At 37.9% G+C, this 7,587-nt stretch overlaps 1 long non-coding RNA gene across 2 annotated transcripts; it reads right to left on the reverse strand.

The window, feature by feature from the left end:
• Window positions 1-3,176: 3,176 nt before the first annotated feature.
• Window positions 3,177-6,027, reverse strand: LOC122030821. Of its 2 annotated transcripts, XR_006125624.1 has the most exons (5): window positions 5,541-6,027; window positions 5,350-5,452; window positions 4,614-4,675; window positions 3,617-3,694; window positions 3,177-3,458 (listed from the first exon to the last, which is right to left on the reverse strand). It is a non-coding gene; the product is annotated as an uncharacterized LOC122030821 (long non-coding RNA). The 2 variants fall into 2 exon arrangements; XR_006125623.1 differs by having other exon boundaries at window positions 3,177-3,694.
• Window positions 6,028-7,587: the final 1,560 nt, after the last annotated feature.

Consider the following 7,587-nt stretch of genomic DNA (forward strand, 5'->3'; position numbering starts at 1 on the left):
AGCACAAGTCAAGGGGGAGTTCTTAAGAGCAAACCCAAGATAACATTTATTGATGCAATTCCTCTTAGAAATGGTAAAGAGCATGTTAATTCTAGTTTATATCATTTTAATGTCATTTACTATAAAAATAGAAAACATGATAACATTAAGGAAAAACATGTAGATCTTCATGCTAAAACTACTTCCCCTAAGGTTAGGAAGGTAGATAACTACTTGGGCAAAAACACTAAGGATAGTAGATACAAGCCCAAAAATAGAAATGCTCAAGAATTTAAAAGAAAATCCAAAAATAAGGATTTAATGATGAAAAATTAAGTCTTGACGTCAAGGCTTAATAACATGAAAAAGACCTTAAAGAAAATCGAAAATTTTCTTAAGCGCCAAAATGGGCATAACTTAGATTTAGGACATCAAAGGTCATCCAATGACCATAGAGGTTTGGGATACAAACTCAAGGCTAAAAAGGATGTAATATCTTATTATAGGGTTCCATATAGCTATGGAACTAACCCTAGGTCTAGGGGTCAAGTCAAGAATACAAGGAAAGTTATCTCTAGGAGTATCTTTGCAACAACAAATGTGACTAAAACTTCTAAGAAGTCCAAGAAAGTCACTAAGGTCACAAGGGATGACCTAGAGGAAATGACCAAGGCTTCTAAGAAGCCTAAAAAGGTCATTAGAAAGGTATCAAGGGAAGTTATTCCTAGTGAATACCTAGAAGGAGCACCAATAGGTATTGGGTTCCTAGGAGCATCTTATCTACCCCTTAGATGGGTTAGAGAGTGTTAACTCAAATTAGAAGGGTAGTTAACCCAACCTTGATGAAGTTGACACTCGGAGAGTATTTTCAAGGTTATTGTTAACCTTTGAAAATGAAATGGATTATTGTTTACTCTTTGTAAGAGTAAAATGTGTCATAATTTGAAGAAATGGATTTAATTTTCATTGGCACAAAAAGGAAAAGAACAAAATAAATGTCAAGTTGGGTTTTGACATTTTATTGAAGAAAATGGGGGCAATCTAGATAAATTTTAGGTTTATCTAAGGATTAAGGATACTTAGATAAATAATCTAGGTATATTTTATTTATGCTAAAACTTGCCATGATTGTTTGTCCATTATATGTCATAACATCATATTTTGCATCCATGCTTATTATGAAAAACACAAAAATACCATGTCATGTCATACATACATCATGTAGTTATAATAGATTTTCTTTTGAAAATTATTCATTTTAATGTGTGTCATATATCATTATGCATTATTTTAATTTCCTTGCAATTAAGGACAAATGACATTTACTAACAAGTGATATCCTAGGTGGATGTTCAAAATTTCTAAAATGCCTAGATAGATATGCATGATCCCTAGTTTAGGGCAAAACCAAACTTTACATCTCACAAAGAACCATAAGGTGACTTGTATGTATTTTAGTACACATTAGATACAAGTGAGGTGTTAGGATGATGAACAAAACTCAAGATGTTGATTTAGTGCATTCTTTTTAAGTTTTAGGTTCATCAAAACACATAGTTATGTGTACTCCAATCATTAGGAAAGCTAATGTACAAGTTATATGCATTAAGCCCAAAGAACATGGTTGGAAATTAGTTTTGAAAATGATTTTACATATGCTTGAGCATGAAAAGTTAGACACAAACTTGGAAGAAACATTGAAGTTTTTGCAAGTTTTCAAGTTTGTGTCAATCTTTAAAAATTGGAATTATTTTCATAGAAAACTATTTTTCCATGATAGTATATACCCTAAGTAATGTCTACATGAATTTTCATGATTTTTAAAATTTTGTAAAATTTTTAGGGCATTTCTAAATTTCGCTGAAATTGAATTTCAAGAAATTAGAAATCCAATCGATCAACCAATCGATTGGAGGGTCTCAATTGATCAGCCGATTGATTGAGAATGCATTTGTCGCGAGCAGAAGCTCACTAAATCGATCAATCGATTGATTGACCTTGGCTAGATCGATCAGTCGATCGATTCAAGGTCAAATTCTGCGAACAGAAGCTCGCGGAATCGATCAGTAGATCGATTGAAATGGTGTCAATCGATTGAGATCCAACCCCAATCGATTGAGAAGGCTGATTTCGACTATAAATGTCTGATTTCAGCACTTTAAACCATTTTTAGTCTAGGAAATCATTCTTAACCCCTTGAAACACATTTGTATATATTTTGGGGGGGGGGGTTTCATGATGAAAGCAAGGATGGATTGGTTGAGGAAGACTAAGTTAAAGTTTAGGTTGAGGTTTGCATTCAAATATTGATACTTAAACCTCAAAACTTCTAATTTTAGCTTTTCTAAAGGTTTAAGGATCCCAAGTTATTGTTGGTGCAATGACAAAAGTTTGGAGTATGTCTTTAGGGGGAGTCACTCGCTAGGACATAGAAATTATTTTTCAAAACCATGGAAGATGGTATATCCTTCGCTTGAAAAATGCTCAAGGATGAGCATTGGATATAATGAAGGGTATGAGACATTCATTGTGTTTGTGAAGAGATTTAATGCTCAAGGGTGGGCATTGAAAAAAATATGGAACCGCCACATCAGCGGGTCTCACAGATATGGAGGGAGATAAATGGAAGTACACAATTGAAAGTGCATGGCAGAGACGTTAACCCCAGGTCATGACACCTTGAGAATCGAATCCTGGACCTCTCGGCCACAAGACCATGCACCTCCAACTGTGCTACGCCCTGGGGACCTCAAGGGTGGGCATTGAAGATAATAAAGGGTATGAGACTTTTATTGTTCGATTGGTTAATGCTCAAGGGTGAGCATTAGAGATAATGAAGGGTATGAGACCTTCATTGTGGTGTTGTGAACAACGAGTGAAGTTGTGAATAACGGTGAGTAACTCTTCAGGAAAAAATTTTTTGATGTGCGCCAATAGGAGGAGAATATAGGGTTTAAGTTAGGCTTTCATTATCTAAAGAGAGATTTTTCCCTCTAGGAAAGGGGGAGAATGAAGGAAACTCTCATTCATGTTTTAGCATGAAAGGAAGTTGAGGCTATTGTCACGCCCCAGAGGAGCCCTTGCCAGACAAAAATCCGGCAACATCTCCCCTATACCGGTAACAATCTGAATCATACATACAACCACAAGAATACATCAGTCCACACGGATGGAATATACACAACCACGCTGTTATATATATTAAACAACTCACTCGACTGTACTAAAAACACACAACAGCAAAATAAAACGAAAGAAAGCCCATATAAACCAAAACAACAAAGACTGCTAGCCGACTAGGCTTACACAACACAACAAAACAATACCCGATACCACGTAGCAACACTCCAGAACCCAAACCAGAATATACAATGCTAAATCCACCAAATATATAAACCAGATAAAACATAAATGAAATCGGAAACAATCTTCTGATGTGACGTATGATCGGCAGACAAGATACTCCAAGGGACTTCAACCTGAAATAGGAATAAATCAATGGGATGAGTTCAAGAACTCAGCTGGTATCGATCAGACATACATAGTAAGATATAACTATCAGTAATAATCCTGCAGTATAGTCTCCTGAACAATAACAGATAATGTAAAATTAAACAACAGAAGAAACTGTACTCACCAGGATCTCCTATCTGAACATAAGGGTATGAACCATACCAACAGGTGTAGGATCGTCAGACCAAATACATCATGTCTCCTGTATGCATGTCAATCATATGCAACCACCAAAATGCAGTATAAAAAAATACAGCAATCACAAGCAATAAATGCAATCCATGTATATGATGTAAATGACATGGTCACCCCTAACGCCAGTCAGTCATCTCACACGCGATGGTGAGATCGAGTGGACAACTGTGCACTCTGTCATCACTACTTCTGAGTGACCAAGTGGACATGATGTTGTCGAAGTACACCTATCCTCCTACCCCAAACATAGTGAGGGAGCCTAAGCTCTCATCTCCCTGTGTCATAGTCAAGAGAAGGGATCCCTGTCCGCTACCACACTGCAGTCACACTACCCATGAGCGGACCAGTAGAGCCCTGACAGAGCAAACTGCACACACCCTGCCTGATGTACCACTAACCCATGAGTGCTTGTGTGTGCAGATCATATACTGGCGATGTGCTCAACTATAAAGGAGCTGACAATCACTCAGCATGCAATCTTGCAAAATGGTGCATGACACTAAAGCATGTAACTCCTGAAAATATCAACCTCCATATAATATGTACCAAAAGGAAAACCGAGTACATAACAAGGATCTAGGTATCATAAATCTAGATATACATGTCAAGTAATAAATCTAGGTACACATGCCTGGTAATAACGTACACATGTCAAGTATAAATCTAGGTACACATGTCAAGTATAAATCTAATAGTTAGGTCTATACCTGGTAATGCATTGTATGTCACTACTTCTATGAACATACATACACATGGCAAGAATCAAGAGGCATAAACATAAATGTATAACAGATAAAAATATGAGCATATTACGGGTATCAAGTAGTGGTATATCAAGCAAATATAAATATAACTATTACTACTAGCTATAACCTATTACGCATATCAGAATGACAATATCAAAAGAGATAAGTCAAGGTACCCACCTTTAATGTATAGATCATGTCAAATAAATCCCACGTCAAGATGTTCGTCTCGAATCAACGTCCTGCAATCACATAATGTATTTAACTAATTACATATACAACAACTAGCAAAACTCAAAACTCAATCCTAATTCGATTAGGCAACCATATTTAATTCCACCTAATGATTCAAATATAATTAGATAATAAGTCCATCCTTAATCCACCAATAAACTCCATAATTCTCACCAATCAATCACTAATCAAATCTCATCATAAATCCTTCTAAATCCACCAATCACTAATTATCCAAGCAACAACAAATTATAAAATCTCCAACATAATCTGATACAAATTCATATCCACCAATGCATCTCAAAAATACAACCAAATCCTATACTCAATCCATGAATCTTTAATTAAACTCATTCAATACTGCAAACAAGAACCCACATGAAACCAACCATCACCACTAATCACAATTTAATGATTCTGATAACAATGCTGAACCCATCTAAATTAACCAATCAGCTAATTAATCAAACTTTAGCATGAAATGAAAACACATGTCCATCATCAACAGATTAATAGATTCCAAGTTAGATTCAAATCCGAAATAATCTAATATTATCAAATGGGTACAACTAATCCACTCTTTAATCTATTCAAACTTAGTTTGTTACACATTCGATAACTCTAACCATTCCACCATCTTATTGGTCTAGGCTAAGTATAAATAAATTCTAAAAAAACTCACCTGAGTTGGCACCTTAGCCGATGCTTCATAGCTAGAGAAACTCATCGTTAAATTAGTGGTCGAAGCTACAATGAAGTTGCTGCCAGGAACAGGGCCAGAGCTACTGTGATCAATTAACCTACTTAGCGCAAACATCCCATACAAGAATTGGAAATCAGATCTCTACAAACCTAAAACCAAAGATTCCTTACCCTAATTCAGTGTCGGCAGCTTCCTCATCAAGTGATAACAACTGTGGACCCGCAAGTGCACAATGTTAACCCCGATGTCACCATCTTCTAGATCCACCACGTTCGGTAGCTGTCAAGGATCCGATGAGCAGCACGAGGCAGCGATGAGGAATGGGCGACATTGATGGAATCGTAGGGCACTGACGGGTGGTGCTCAGGTGCTGGTGACGGTGGATCGACGATCGGACGATCTAGGGCAGAGGCGCGTGAGGAAGAGGGTGGCGGCTTCTTCGACTACTCGCGAGCAGGAGGCGAGCTCCGGATCGGAACCCTCAGCAAGTAGGACACACGATACTGCCATCATCGACAAGTCAAGAAATGGTGGCTTTGACGACACAAGAAGGAGAGAACGACACTAGATCAAGGAAGAGGAGAGATTCGAAAGAGGAAAAGGGTCAGCGTCGCGAGAGGGGAGATGGCGTCGGTGACGAAGAGGAGAATCAGGCGAGGGAATAAAAAGGGTTAGGGAATAAACTTAGGTATTTATATAAATACTTATGTTAATTAATCATAACATTAGCTTAATTAAACCAATCAACTCCTAGTTTAATTGATATTCCAAACAAACTTTTCCCAAACCTATACATTCATCTCCTCAAAATACGTCATACGAGTTCCGAAAAATTCTTAGAAAATTTTTAAAAATTCCCTTATGATTATTCATCCTTTATGGTATTTTACAAATGGGATTAACCTAACTTAAAAGTATTGTCAAATATCAAAAAGTGAGAGGTTGTTGGTGTAATATCCCTATGTCAAGGTTGACCTAGTTGACTAAGTTTGAGTTGGCTCAAGTTTGAGTCTTGATATTTGGGTTTTGATGTTTGACAATACATGGAGATTGCAGATGCAATCGTCCATTTGGGGAGATTGTTGATACAATTATCTTCTAGTCAAAATTGACGAGTTAGATGTAAAGAAGAATCAAGTAGATCAAAGGGTTGACCAGATACTTGACTGAGAAAGTCTTAACTGGAGGTTAGGCAGTTGAAAGTCCTGGTGAGTGAAGTCATGCAGTTAAAAAATCCTGGTGAGTGAAGTCAGGTGAAAACCCTAGTGAGTGAAGCTAGGTGAAACTCCTGATAAGTGAAGCAAGACAGATGAGAAGTCCTAGTGAGTGAAGCTAGGCAGATGGAAAGACCTAGTGAGTTAAGTCAGGCACGTGGAAATTCAGGTCAGTCAAGGTTGATCGGACATCCGGTATTGAGAAATCCAAGTAGGTCAAAGGATTGACCGGATACTTGGCACAAGAAAATCCAGATGGGTCAAGGGTGACCGGGCATCTGGTAGAAGGAAGTCCAAGTGGGTCATGAAGGACCGGACACTTGGCATGAGACGGTAAATCTAAGTGGGTCAAGGAGGACCGCACTTGATGATCAGAAGTCCAACGAGAAGTTGACAAAGAGAAAATCCAGATGGGTCAAAAGTTGACCGAACACTTAGTGGTCGTAAGTCCAACAGGGAGTTGCCATGAAACTAGGAAGTTCAGACGTAGTAAACTTCCGAATGTCATAACTTTTGACTCGGATATCGGAATGAAGTGATCTTGGATGCAAAACGAAGCTCGTTTCAAGCTCTACACATTTTTCTACTTTCCAATCGATTGGACAATCAATTGCCAGCAGGGGGGTCAATCGATCAGTCAATCGATTGGTTGACGTTATTTGGTGCAAAAACTATCTTGATCGATTGGGTAATCGATCAAAACTTCTCTAATTGATTGGTCAATCGATTAGGAGAGTTTCTGTGTGAATAGTGAGCTTCTAAATCAATTAGTTGATCGATTGAAAGGTGCCAATCGATTAGCCGATCCATTGGGCTCAGTTTTCTCGCGAGAACGTGAGGCAGACGGAATCGATTCCGGATTTTCTGCAAAGAGTACAGAGGTGCTCTAAATCGATCGATCAATTGATTCAAGCCTCCCTAATCGATTGGTTAATTGATTGGGATTCGACCATTGCTTAGGATGCAGGTGATGGATAGTTGCGATGGCTGGGATGTGACGTGG

The sequence above is a fragment of the Zingiber officinale genome, chromosome 11A (genome assembly GCF_018446385.1).
Source record: "Zingiber officinale cultivar Zhangliang chromosome 11A, Zo_v1.1, whole genome shotgun sequence".
Classification (NCBI taxonomy): Eukaryota; Viridiplantae; Streptophyta; class Magnoliopsida; order Zingiberales; family Zingiberaceae; genus Zingiber; species Zingiber officinale.